The 14,607-nt window shown below is 41.0% G+C and overlaps 1 long non-coding RNA gene across 1 annotated transcript; it reads right to left on the bottom strand.

The window, feature by feature from the left end:
• Window positions 1–464: 464 nt before the first annotated feature.
• LOC138307544 (uncharacterized) lies at window positions 465–14,180 on the bottom strand. The gene is made up of 2 exons (XR_011206004.1): window positions 13,715–14,180; window positions 465–940 (listed from the first exon to the last, which is right to left on the bottom strand). It is a non-coding gene; the product is annotated as an uncharacterized lncRNA (long non-coding RNA).
• Between the last annotated feature and the right edge of the window lie 427 nt (window positions 14,181–14,607).

Below are 14,607 nucleotides of genomic sequence, written 5' to 3'. Positions count from 1 at the left end.
ATCCAAGGATGAAGGAGGAGTAGGATTTTAATGCTAAAATTAAGAAAATTTGACCTGTTGGGGCACCGCCCCTCTGACCCTAGGGGTCGGACCAGGCTCATTTATATAAAATATGATTGTCCTTCCCTAATGAAGTTTCACACCAAATATAGATGAAATCAACTCAAGGATGAAGGAGGAGTAGGATTTTAAAGCTCAAATTAAGAAAATTTGCCCTTTTGGGGCCCCACTACTCAGCCCCTAGGGGTCGGATCAGGCTCATTTATATAAAATATGATTGTCCTTCCCCAATGATGTTTCAAACCAAATATGGATGAAATCCATCAAAGGATGAAGGAGGAGTAGGCTTTTGTATAAATAGTCTTACGCAAGACGCACGGCGGACGGCGCACGACGACGGACAAAACACGATGACAATAGGTCATCCTGACCTTCGGTCAGATGACCTAAAAAGAAAAAGAAGATTGTTTTAACAGTTAATTTATTAAACATGCTTACTGACATTGTATACAGAGAAAAATTGGAATACCAAATGCTTGACAGATCATTACACACTCCAGACACAAACATTTACTTCAATGTCTCATTATTATAGGCCTCATTCCACTATAGCTATAATTATAGGGGTCCCAAGTAAACAATGATGGGGGATCTCCTGAGTCTAAAAATAACAAAAATTCTCAAATAGAAAACAATCTATAAAGTGTATTATTTTTCCGTCTTCATTTACAATGTTAAAGTCAGCGTTTTTTTCTTCTCCAATATAATTTTATTCTTTAATTTCCTAAAAGCACTACTGCTGTCAATGGTCGATGCCTTTGTTGTCCGACTTGGAGGCTGGCATTTCTAGGGTAGCCCAGCTACAACTGTCTGCCTTACGTAGATTGATCTCCACTTTTGTTCCTAACATTTTCACATCACTCTTTGCTGGATCAATGACCTAAAACAATCATAAAACTTAGTATATTAAAACATTTAAAAGTTTTTGCTTTTAAGATTTAATTTCCAAATGCTACATTAAACATCCCAGAGGGAACTTGGCGCCCACCAAAGAATGATCTACGTCTGACAATGGAAAGAGAAATTTTTCCTCTGCTTTTCATACTTTTACTACATATTACTACATATGAAATTATAAAAGATCCTTTCAGTACTTTCTGAGATATATAACAGTAACAAACTTCAATTATCAAAATCAAAGATTGCTACCTGTCGGCCATCTTGTTGAGCGATCGGTCCAATAACGCAAATTTTCCAATATGCACAACTAGACCACTAGGGAAACCTGCACATGAAATTTGAGACAGATCCCTTCAGTACTTTCTGAGAAATAGCGTTGACAAATTTCAATGATCAAAATCCAAGATGGTGGTCTCTTGGCCATCTTGATGACCGATCAGTTCCAAAATGTAATACGCATAACTAGGCCCCTAGTGGAACCTACATATACAATTTGACACAGAATGCTTCATAACTTTCTGAGAAATAGCGGTAACAAACTTCAATTGTCAAAACCCAAGATGGCGTCCTGGCGGCCATCTTGTTGTCCGATCAGCCTCACTATGCATTACGCCTAGGCTCACGCTACCCATTCGCATTTTTGTTATTAACGAATCGATCTGGCTAATTGCTAAAATAAATTCATTCTAATTCACAAACAAGAGGCCCAGAGGGCCTGTATCGCTCACCTGGTTTGTAATGCCAAGTAATGTTCTGAATATAAGTTCATTGTTTCTTTTCTGAAGAAACTTGGATATTTACCTCTAATTCCCCTATTGGGCCCACTCTTTCTCCTCCAGGGGGGTCAAAGCCAAAATTTATACAAATTCTGTTAACCCCAAGGATGTTTCTGGCCAAATTTGGTTACAATCCATGCAGAACTCTAAGACAAGTAGAATTTTTTAGGATTTACCTCTATTTCCCCTATTGGGCCCCGCCCTTCCTGCCCCCGGGGGGGTCAATGCCAAAATTTATACAAGTTCTGTTCCCCTTCCCCCAAGGATGTTTGTGGCCAAATTTGGTTACAATCCATGCAGAACTCCAGGACAAGTAGCAATTTATAGGATTTACCTCTTTTTCCCCAATTGGGCCCCATCCCTCCTGCCCCCAGGGGGTCAGAGCCAAAATTTATACAAATTCTGTTCCTCTCCCCCCAAGGATGTTTCTGGCCAAATTTGGTTACAATCCATGCAGAACTCTAGGACTAGTAGCGATTTAAAGGATTTACCTCTATTTCCCCTATTGGGCCCCGCCCCTCCTGCCCCCGGGGGGTCAGAGCCAAAATTTATACAAGTTCTGTTCCCCTTCCCCCAAGGATGTTTCTGGCCAAAATTTGGTTACAATCCATGCAGAACTCTAGGACAAGTAGCGATTTATAGGATTTACCTCTATTACCCCTATTGGGCCCCGCCCCTCCTGCCCCCTTGGGGTCAGAGCCAAAATTTATACAAGTTCTGTTCCCCTTCCCCCAAGGATGTTTCTGGCCAAATTTGGTTACAATCCATGCAGAACTCTAGGACTAGTAGCGATTTATAGGATTTACCTCTATTTCCCCTATTGGGCCCCGCCCCTCCTGACCCCGGGGGGTCAGAGCCAAAATTTATACAAGTTCTGTTCCCCTTCCCCCAAGGATGTTTCTGGCCAAATTTGGTTACAATCCATGCAGAACTCTAGGACAAGTAGCGATTTATAGGATTTACCTCTATTACCCCTATTGGGCCCCGCCCCTCCTGCCCCCAGGGGGTCAGAGCCAAAATTTATACAAGTTCTGTTCCCCTTCCCCCAAGGATGTTTCTAGCCAAATTTGGTTACAATCCATGCAGAACTCTAGGACAAGTAGCAATTTATAGGATTTACCTCTATTACCCCTATTGGGCCCCGCCCCTCCTGCCCCCTGGGGGTCAGAGCCAAAATTTATACAAGTTCTGTTCCCCTTCCCCCAAGGATGTTTGTGGCCAAATTTGGTTACAATCCATGCAGAACTCTAGGACAAGTAGCGATTTATAGGATTTACCTCTATTTCCCCTATTGGGCCCCGCCCCTCCTGCCCCAAGGGGGTCAGAGCCAAAATTTATACAAGTTCTGTTCCCCTTCCCCCAAGGATGTTTCTGGCCAAATTTGGTTACAATCCATGCATAACTCTAGGACAAGTAGCAATTTATAGGATTTACCTCTATTACCCCTATTGGGCCCCACCCCTCCTGCCCCCTGGGGGTCAGAGCCAAAATTTATACAAGTTCTGTTCCCTTCCCCCAAGGATGTTTCTGGCCAAATTTGGTTACAATCCATGGAGAACTCTAGGACAAGTAGCAATTTATACGATTTACCTCTATTACCCCTATTGGGCCCCGCCCCTCCTGCCCCCAGGGGGTCAGAGCCAAAATGTATACAAGTTCTGTTCCTCTCCCCCCAAGGATGTTTCTGGCCAAATTTGGTTACAATCCATGCAGAACTCTAGGACAAGTAGCAATTTATAGGATTTACCTCTATTACCCCTATTGGGCCCCGCCCCTCCTGCCCCTGGGGGTCAGAGCCAAAATTTACACAAGTTCTGTTCCCCTTCCCCCAAGGATGTTTCTGGTCAAATTTGGTTACAATCCATGCAGAACTCTAGGACAAGTAGCGATTTATAGGATTTACCTCTATTACCCCTATTGGGCCCCGCCCCTCCTGCCCCCTGGGGGGTCAGAGCCAAAATTTATACAAGTTCTGTTCCCCTTCCCCCAAGGATGTTTCTAGCCAAATTTGGTTACAATCCATGCAGAACTCTAGGACAAGTAGCGATTTATAGGATTTACCTCTATTACCCCTATTGGGCCCCGCCCCTCCTGCCCCCAGGGGGTCAGAGCCAAAATTTATACAAGTTCTGTTCCCCTTCCCCCAAGGATGTTTCTGGCCAAATTTGGTTACAATCCATGCAGAACTCTAGGACAAGTAGCGATTTATAGGATTTACCTCTATTACCCCTATTGGGCCCCGCCCCTCCTGCCACCAGGGGGTCAGAGCCAAAATTTATACAAGTTCTGTTCCCCTTCCCCCAAGGATGTTTCTGGCCAAATTTGGTTACAATCCATGCAGAACTCTAGGACAAGTAGCGATTTATAGGATTTACCTCTATTACCCCTATTGGGCCCTGCCCCTCCTGCCCCCTGGGGGGTCAGAGCCAAAATTTATACAAGTTCTGTTCCCCTTCCCCCAAGGATGTTTCTGGCTAAATTTGGTTACAATCCATCCAGAACTCTATGACTAGTAGTGATTTAAAGGAAATGTTGACGGACGGACGGACGACGGACGACGGACGACGACGGACGGACGGACGACGGACGCCGCGCCATAACATAAGCTCACCGGCCCTTCGGGCCAGGTGAGCTAAAAATGCTAAAGTTTTCTTCAAACAACCATTATCCAATCACGCGGACACGAGCTTCAAACATCGTTTTTTTTTCTTCAATTGGCCATCTTGTTGACCGATTCGTCCCAGAATTCAAAATACAAAATTACATATTATTAGGGCCCTTGGGGAACCTACGTGTAAATATGAAGTTTGAGAAATATCCCTTCAGCCCTTTCTGAGAAAATAGCAGTAACAAGAAATGTTAACCGAAGAAGGGCCATTTGAATTGTGCATGGCAACCATCTGATGATTGTGGGCTAAAAAATGAAATGTCATGGTGACAGCAGAATACATTTAAATTGAAAAAGGACATAGTGGGGGTCGGAGAAATAGGTTCCCATGTACCCCTTGGCAGTTTTTCGAAAATACATGTTTTTTTTTTGGGGACCAGGGTTATGATGTCTAGTTTCATTTTTGCTTGTTTACATTGAAACTAATGTCCCATTGGGGTTCAGTATGGCGGCTATCTTGGATTTCAGGTATCAAAAATGGCCAAAATGTTTACATTTGCATATATGCGCATAGATAGAGAACCAGACTAACATTCAGAGGCAAATAAACACATTTTTTATACTGATTGAAAACATGCTGAACACGAATTAAAATCATAATAAAGACGTTACGTCTCACTCACTTTTGTGAATTGACAGGGAAAATAGTGAATTTTTCAGCTTATTTCCCCGTAAAAAAATCGATAAATATAAAATGTCATAATTTTTATCACAAGTAAAAAAAATGATGGACAAATCACTTTCTAATAGTCATTTCGAATTGAACCAACCCTTGTGTAAACATATGTGTATTATAACAAGAGATCCCAGAGGGATCTTGGCGCCCACAAAAGAATGATCTATATCTGACAAAGGAAAGGTGAATCTTTTCTCTACTTTTTAAACTTTTTCAAACATACTACATGTAAAATTTGAGACAGATCGCTTCAGTACCTTTTGAGAAATAGCGGTAACAAACTTCAACTATCATAATCCAAGATGACTCCTTGGCGGCCATCTTGTTGATCAATCGGTCCCAAATCACAATATGCACAACTAGGGCCCTAGGGGAACCTACATGTGAAATTTGAGAAAGATCCATTCAATACTTTCTGAGAAATAGCGATAACAAACTTTGAATATAAAAATCCAAGATGGCTGCCTGGCAGCAATTTTGTTGACCGATCGGTCCCAAATCACAATATGCACAACTAGGGCCCTAGGGGAACCTACATATGAATTTTGAGACAGATCCCTTCAGTACTTTCTGAGAAATAGCGATAACAAACTTTGAATAACAAAATCCAAGATGGCTGCCTGGCGGCCATCTTGTTAACCGATCGGTCCCAAAATGCAATATGCACAACTAGGTCCCTAGGGGAACCTACATATGAAATTTGAGACAGATCCCTTCAGTACTATCTGAGAAATAGCCATAACAAACTTTAACTATCGAAATCCAAGATGGCGGCCTGGCGGCCATCTTGTTCACCGATTGGTCCAAAAAATGCAATATGCGCACAACAAGGGCACTAGGGGAACCTATATATTAAATTTGATCTCTTCAGCACTTTTTGAGAAACTATCAAAATCCAAGATGGCCACCTGGCGGCCATCTTGTTTTTCCTATCAGCCTCAAAATCTATATGGCACAAAAAGGGACCAATCGTAACCTCCATGTGAAGTTTGAACAAAATTCCCTCAGTAGTTCTCAAGAAATATCGATAACAAACTTCAACTGCCAAAATCAAAGATGGCTGCCTGGCGGCCATCTTATTTTTCCGATCAGCCTCAAAATCTGTATGGCACAACAAGGGACCAAGGGTAACCTCCATGTGAAGTTTGAACAAAATCCCTGCAGCAGTTTTTTCAAGAAATAGTGATAACAAGCATTGTTTACGGATGGACGCCGGACGCAAAAAATCGATAAATGTCATAATTTTTATCAGAAGTAAAAAATGATGGACAAATCGCCTTGCAACAGTCATTTCGAATTGAACCAACCCTTGTGTAAACATATGTGTACTATAAAAAGAAAGATCGCAATGAGGTCGGAAAAAGAGAGGGAACTCCCCTCCCCCATAATTTTTTTTCAAAAATGGCCAAAATGACACATTCGTATATACGAGCATAGATAGCGAACCAGACAACACACATAAAGGCAAATAAACACATTTTTAAATATGATTGGAACATGCTGAATATGATTAAATCATAATAATGACGTTACGTCTTCTCATTTTTGTGAAATGACGGGAAAACAATGAAATGTTTAATTTTTTCCCCCTAAAATATCGTAATATATCATAAAATGACATCACAAATAAAATAATTGATGGACAAAACACCTTGTACCAGTCATTTCGAATGGCACTTGCCCTTGTTTAAACATATGTGTATTTACAAAAGATATCATTTTTTTAGCAGAAGAATCGTGGACATACACCCTCCAAACACTACTTTTAGAGCAAAAAATCTCATAATTATTATTACATGAATTACGTATTTCCTGATCTATGATTCAGACAGTTCCAAACTACAATTATATTTTTAACAGCCAGGGTCATGTAAGGATGTGCCAGGTTTACTGTGGAGGAAAGGTGGAGTTCCCAGAGAAAAAACACCGCCAGCAGTCAATACCTGGCAACTGCCCCTGTAGATTCGAACAAGCTACCCAGAGGTGGAGGGCTTGTGGTAATATGTCGAGACATCATACCAATCGGCCATCGCGGCCCCAATTACAATTAGAACGTGGTTAGAACCGTAATAATCCACTGTCTTCTAGTGAACAACTGGAAACATAGAATTTTTCATAAATTTTCGGCTCGTGCCAGAACGAAACGTACCACTGTGTTCGAATTATTATCATTGATTTTTTTTTGTCCTGAAAACACGATGGTATAGCACAGCTCATTACCACAAAACTAAATCCTTTCGGTATCACGACTGTTACTTTGGTTTTCATCAAACTGCTGCAGGTCGGCGTAGGATTTCATCACTCCAGGAAAATAAATGTACACATCTATTTCGACGATTCTCTCATACTCCACCGAGTCTAGGAATCGTTGGAGCGATGACAGATGACAGGTTGGGGGGCTTTACCTCGACGGCCATTGCCAGTCGGGGGAGTGGTCTGGGGATCAGGTCTCCGAGCACATCAACGTGCTGGAGATAAGGCTGTTCGGTTGGGTCTGCAGGCTTTTCGGAAGATTCTACATTCCAAGATGGTTTGTGTGACTACAGACAACTCTACAGTTGTTGCGTATCTGGAGATAAAGGATGGGGGGCAAAGTCCCACGTCCTTTGTGCCCTCGTCATTCGTGTTCTTCTCTTCTGTCAGGAAATGCGGTTGACTTTCTTAGTCAAGCATCTTCCAGACAAGTTAAATGTTCTGGCGGACACTCTTTCCAGGCGCCGCAAGACCGGTGCCAGACCAAATTACTTGGGCTGTGGACGCTCTATCTCCAGATTGGGAGGGGATACATGCTTATACATTCCCTCCATTCAACCTGATGGGCAGGGTTCTTATAGAAGTTTCGGGAGCATCATTTCCCCCTCCTTCTGATAGTGCCCCTGTGACCGAGACAATCCTGGTATGTTGGTAGATATTCCGCTGGTTTTCCCACTCAGAACCAATCTCCTGCACCAGCCTCTATCCCGGAAGATCCATTCAAGAGCGTGGAAGCTATCTCATGAGGCCTCGCTCAGTCAGGCTTTTCTTAAGACGTGTCAGCTTGCATCGCCCGATCAATAAGTCTTCCTCACCTGCCTCTAGTATTATTGCAGGCTATCGCATGGCTATTTCCAGTGTATTGTATTCTCATGGTAGACCAGAGTTAGGGTCTTCCCTAACTTTGTCCCAGTTGGACGCTTAGGTTTTCCCTTGATAAAACAAGGGGGCGATGTACTAGTCTTGCCCATTAAACAGGGTCAGCAGGATTTCTCCTCCAAGTACATCTCCAGATAGATATGTCAGGTGATCAGGATTGCTTATGAGCAGTCTAATTATCAATCTGGGACGAAATGCAAGGAGATGGCCTATGATGTTAGAGCCCTTGCGGCTTCTTTGGCTCTCCATAATAAGTCCTGGTTCCAGGACATCATATCTGCTGCCTTTTGGCGTGGTCAGAATACTTTCAATGACTTTTACCTACGGCCCCTGCCCTCTCATTCTAATTGACTGTTTTCCTAGGATCCCGTTGTGGCGGCCAAGTCTGTGACTGTTCTTCCTCAGCAGATATTATATGTATTTGTAAATTTTAACTTATGCGAGCAGGCATCACAATGGTACGCCTTTTTCATGGGGAGGTATATCCAAAATTGAAGGAGAATAATTTGAACCCAGTTTTTTTTCACTCAAAAGAAATAAATTATTACAGTAATTGGGAACTGCCTGATTCATGGAAAAAACATGTGAACTAGACTTTGGATGTTTACTTGATCCAGGAATATTTCATTTTTAATTATTGGGGAGGGGGTTGGAGGTCATCTCGCTTCTTCTGCTAAAAACCATAAATATATCCTTTTATAATGCACATATGTTTAGACAAGAGTCAGTTCAATTCAGAATGACTGTTACAATGTGTGTTGACAGAATATTTAGAGTTTTAATTTATTGATTTTGTTTTACAATTTTTTTCTTCTGCATTTTCTTTTCGGTGTGTGAGGGGGGGGGGGGGTCCTCTATTTTTGCCACCTCACTCATGCGATATATCTTTTTATAGTACACATGTGTTTACATAAGGGTTAGTGCAATTCGAAATGACTGTTACAAGGTGTTTTGTACATCACTTGTTTTACTTGTGATTTAAATGACATTTATCAAAAGGGGAAAAAGCTGAAAATTTCATTGTTTTCCCGTCATTTCACAAAAATGAGAAGACGTAACGTCATTATTATGATTTAAACGTATTCAGCATATTTCAATTATATAAAAAAATGTGTTTATTTGCCTCTGAATGTTGTCTGGTTCTCTATCTATGCGCATATATGCGAATGTGTCATTTTGGCCATTTTTTGAAAAAATTTGATGGGGGGGGGATGGGGTGGGTCCCTCTCTTTTTCCGACCTCATTGATGCGATTTTTCTTTTTATAGTACACATATGTTTAAACAAGGGTTGGTTCAATTCGAAATGACTGTTGCAAGGTGTTTTGTACATCACTTGTTTTACTTGTGATAAAAATTTATGACATTTATCGATTTTTTAAGGGGAAAAAAGCTGAAAGTTTCACTGTTTTCCCGTCATTTCACAAAAGTGAGAAGACGTAACGTCATTATTATGATTTAATCGTATTCAGCATGTTTCAATCATATAAAAAATGTGTTTATTTGCCTCTGAATGTTGTCTAGTTCTCTATCTATACGCATATATGCGAATGTATCATTTTGGCCATTTTTGATACCTGAAATCCAAGATGGCCGCCATATTACCCCCAATGGGACATTAGTTGTCAATGGCAACAAGCATAAAATGAAACTAGACATCATAACCGGTCCCAAAAAACCATGCTTCGAAAAACTGCCAGAGGGGTACATGGAAACCTATTTCTCCTCCCCCCACTAACAAGGAACATTATGGACCAAAAACATGAATTTCGCACAAAATCATGAAAAGTAATTACTGTGAAAATATTACAATGTTAGAACCGTATGAGTTAAAATGGCGAAATTAAGTTGCAGTGAAAACGTTATTGGACATACATATGTGTTAATAAGCTGACAAGCATCAGCTGGTTTATAGTAACTTACTATTGATATGATACATGTCCAGACTCCACTGTGTGACGTTTTACCACAATCTGTGATCTAATGTTTACTGATAACTCATTTCTTCAGTCAAAAGCTTTCTAAAACATTACAGATGGATTAACTTTGACCATTTCTCTAAATTTCCTCATCTCCAAATGAAACACCAGTGACCTAGCCTGTCACAGTTATGGCCCTTGTGATGTAAATAGACAAAGCCTCCTGACCACATGTAAATAGACAAAGCCTCCTGACCACATGTAAATAGACAAAGCCTCCTGACCAGATGTAAATAGACAAAGCCTACTGACCAGATGTAAATAGACAAAGCCTCCTGACCACATGAAAATAGACAAAGCCTCCTGACCACATGTAAATAGACAAAGCCTCCTGACCACATGTAAATAGACAAAGCCTACTGACAAGATATTAATAGAAAAAGCCTCCTGACCACATGAAATAGACAAAGCCTACTGACCAGATATTATAGACAAAGCATCCTGACCAGATGTAAATAGACAAAGCCTCCTGACCACATGTAAATAGACAAAGCCTCATGACCACATGTAAATAGACAAAGCCTCCTGACCACATGTAAATAGACAAAACCTCCTGACCTCATGTAAATAGACAAAGCATCAGGACCAGATGTTAATAGACAAAGCCTACTGACCACATGTAAATAGACAAAGCCTACTCACCAGATGTAAATAGACAAAGCCTCATGACCACATGTAAATAGACAAAGCCTCATGACCACATGTAAATAGACAAAGCCTCCTGACCACATGTAAATAGACAAAGCCTACTGACTACATATAAATAGACAAAGCCTACTACTGACCAGATGTCAATAGACAAAGCCTACTGACAGATGTAAATAGACAAAGTCTCATGACCACATGTAAATAGACAAAGCCTCCTGACCACATGTAAACAGACAAAGCCTCCTGACCACATGTAAATAGACAAAGCCTCCTGACCACATGTAATTAGACAAAGCCTCCTGACCACATGTAAATAGACAAAGCCTCCTGACCACATGTAAATAGACAAAGCCTCCTGACCACATGTAAAATAGACAAAGCCTCCTGACCACATGTAAATAGACAAAGCCTACTGACCACATGTAAATAGACAAAGCCTACTGACCAGATGTAAATAGACAAAGCCTCCTGACCAGATGTAAGTAGAAAAAGCCTCCTGATCAGATGTAAATAGACAAAGCCTCCTGACCAGATGTAAATAGACAAAGCCTCCTGACCACATGTAAATAGACAAAGCCTCCTGACCACATGTAAATAGACAAAGCCTCCTGACCACATGTAAATAGACAAAGCCTCCTGACCACATGTAAATAGACAAAGCCTCCTGACCACATGTAATTAGACAAAGCCTCCTGACCACATGTAAATAGACAAAGCCTCCTGACCACATGTAAATAGACAAAGCCTCCTGACCACATGTAAATAGACAAAGCCTCCTGACCACATGTAAATAGACAAAGCCTCCTGACCACATGTAAATAGACAAAGCCTCCTGACCAGATGTAAATAGACAAAGCCTCCTGACCAGATGTAAATAGACAAAGCCTCCTGATCAGATGTAAATAGACAAAGCCTCCTGACCAGATGTAAATAGACAAAGCCTCCTGACCACATGTAAATAGACAAAGCCTCCTGACCACATGTAAATAGACAAAGCCTCCTGACCAGATGTAAGTAGACAAAGCCTACTGACCAGATGTAAGTAGACAAAGCCTCCTGACCAGATGTAAATAGACAAAGCCTCCTGACCAGATGTAAATAGACAAAGCCTCCTGACCAGATGTAAATAGACAAAGCCTCCTGACCAGATGTAAATAGACAAAGCCTCCTGACCAGATGTAAATAGACAAAGCCTCCTGACCAGATGTAAATAGACAAAGCCTCCTGACCAGATGTAAATAGACAAAGCCTCCTGACCAGATGTAAATAGACAAAGCCTCCTGACCAGATGTAAATAGACAAAAGCCTCCTGACCAGATGTAAATAGACAAAGCCTCCTGACCACATGTAAATAGACAAAGCCTCCTGACCGCATGTAAATAGACAAAGCCTCCTGACCAGATGTAAATAGACAAAGCCTCCTGATCAGATGTAAATAGACAAAGCCTCCTGATCAGATGTTAATAGAAAAAAGCCTCCTGACCACATGTAAATAGACAAAGCCTCCTGACCGCATGTAAATAGACAAAGCCTCCTGACCAGATGTTAATAGAAAAAGCCTCCTGACCACATGTAAATAGACAAAGCCTCCTGACCACATGTAAATAGACAAAGCCTGTAAATAGACCGCATGTAAATAGACAAAGCCTCCTGACCAGATGTAAATAGACAAAGCCTCCTGACCAGATGTAAATAGACAAAGCCTCCTGACCAGATGTAAATACACAAAGCCTCCTGACCAGATGTTAAATAGACAAAGCCTCCTGACCAGATGTAAATAGACAAAGCCTCCTGACCAGATGTAAATAGACAAAGCCTCCTGACCAGATGTAAATAGACAAAGCCTCCTGACCACATGTTAATAGACAAAACGCCTCCTGACCACATGTAAATAGACAAAGCCTCCTGACCACATGTAAATAGACAAAGCCTCCTGACCACATGTAAATAGACAAAGCCTCCTGACCACATGTAAATAGACAAAGCCTCCTGACCACATGTAAATAGACAAAGCCTCCTGACCACATGTAAATAGACAAAGCCTCCTGACCACATGTAAATAGACAAAGCCTCCTGACCAGATGTAAATAGACAAAGCCTCCTGACCACATATAAATAGACAAAGCCTCCTGACCGCATGTAAATAGACAAAGCCTCCTGACCACATGTAAATAGACAAAGCCTCCTGACCGCATGTAAATAGACAAAGCCTCCTGACCACATGTAAATAGACAAAGCCTCCTGATCACATGTAAATAGACAAAGCCTACTGACCCAGATGTAAATAGACAAAAGCCTCCTGACCACATATAAATAGACAAAGCCTCCTGACCGCATGTAAATAGACAAAGCCTCCTGACCACATGTAAATAGACAAAGCCTCCTGACCGCATGTAAATAGACAAAAGCCTCCTGACCACATGTAAATAGACAAAGCCTCCTGACCACATGTAAATAGACAAAGCCTCCTGACCACATATAAATAGACAAAGCCTCCTGACCACATGTAAATAGACAAAGCCTCCTGACCACATGTAAATAGACAAAGCCTCCTGACCAGATATTAATAGACAAAGCCTCCTGACCAGATGTAAATAGACAAAAGCCTCCTGACCACATGTAAATAGACAAAGCCTCCTGACCACATGTAAATAGACAAAGCCTGATCCTGACCACATGTAAATAGACAAAGCCTCCTGACCAGATATTAATAGACAAAGCCTCCTGACCAGATGTAAATAGACAAAGCCTACTGACCACATGTAAATAGACAAAGCCTCCTGACCAGATGTAAATAGACAAAGCCTCCTGACCAGATGTTAATAGACAAAGCCTCCTGACCAGATGTAAAAGCACATCATCAAAAAAAATGCTTACCTCTCGTAATTCTATCTGTTTTTCGTATACACTTTTCCCTCCGTCAAATGTGATGAATATATTACATGAGACTTGGTTGGCCTCAATGAGACATTTATCTGGTACAGATACTTTTAGCGAAGACGGATATAGTGACGGTAGAGGGAGTCTGATGCCAGTCTACGCGACACGATACATTCTGTTTGTCAGACTGTAACAGAAAAAACATTTGTTAAAGGGACATGAACCCAAAATAAATTGTTCTGTATGTTTTGTTATGATTTTCAGATGTTTATTGATAGTTTAATTACAATGATTGGTAATTTTAAACACCAAGAAAACGTTGGGAATACCGAGCACAAATATTTCAAAAATAGACTGTCATATTGTATTTTTGAAAAAAACAAAATGGTCCGGGTTTTGTTAGTTTACAGCCGTGCTACCCCAACTGAGAACGATGTATGTATATAAACCCCTACAGCTCTACAGCTGACTTGTATCAATGTATTGAATGAGTGAAGCTAGTTATTTATAGACTCGAGTACTGTCCGCCATTCCACAGGTAAATCGCGGGCCCTCTGGCTACATAAGCTGTACACAAACACACATTTGTAATTGTTACTAATATCGTAAAACTTGTGTTACTAACACAATAGGGTACTTTGCACACTGTATTTTTTCTTAGGGCCTGAAAATGCTGAAAACAACATCTACTATCGGTATATTTTGCGCCATTAAAATTTTGGGGGAAAACGTATGTACACGGGGTAACAACAAATTCAATGTTATAAAGGTGGGTGATTTTCCTTCGCAAAACATTCTCACAATAAATGCGTGACAATTTGCACAAAGAGGGTTTTATTTAGAAGAGAATAACTTAATATAATTGCACTGTGTTTGTTTTCTTTTATTGG

The sequence above is a fragment of the Argopecten irradians genome, chromosome 1 (assembly GCF_041381155.1).
Source record: "Argopecten irradians isolate NY chromosome 1, Ai_NY, whole genome shotgun sequence".
Classification (NCBI taxonomy): domain Eukaryota; kingdom Metazoa; phylum Mollusca; class Bivalvia; order Pectinida; family Pectinidae; genus Argopecten; species Argopecten irradians.
Note: the sequence above shows the minus strand (reverse complement) of the source record. Positions and strands in the feature narration are given on the sequence as shown.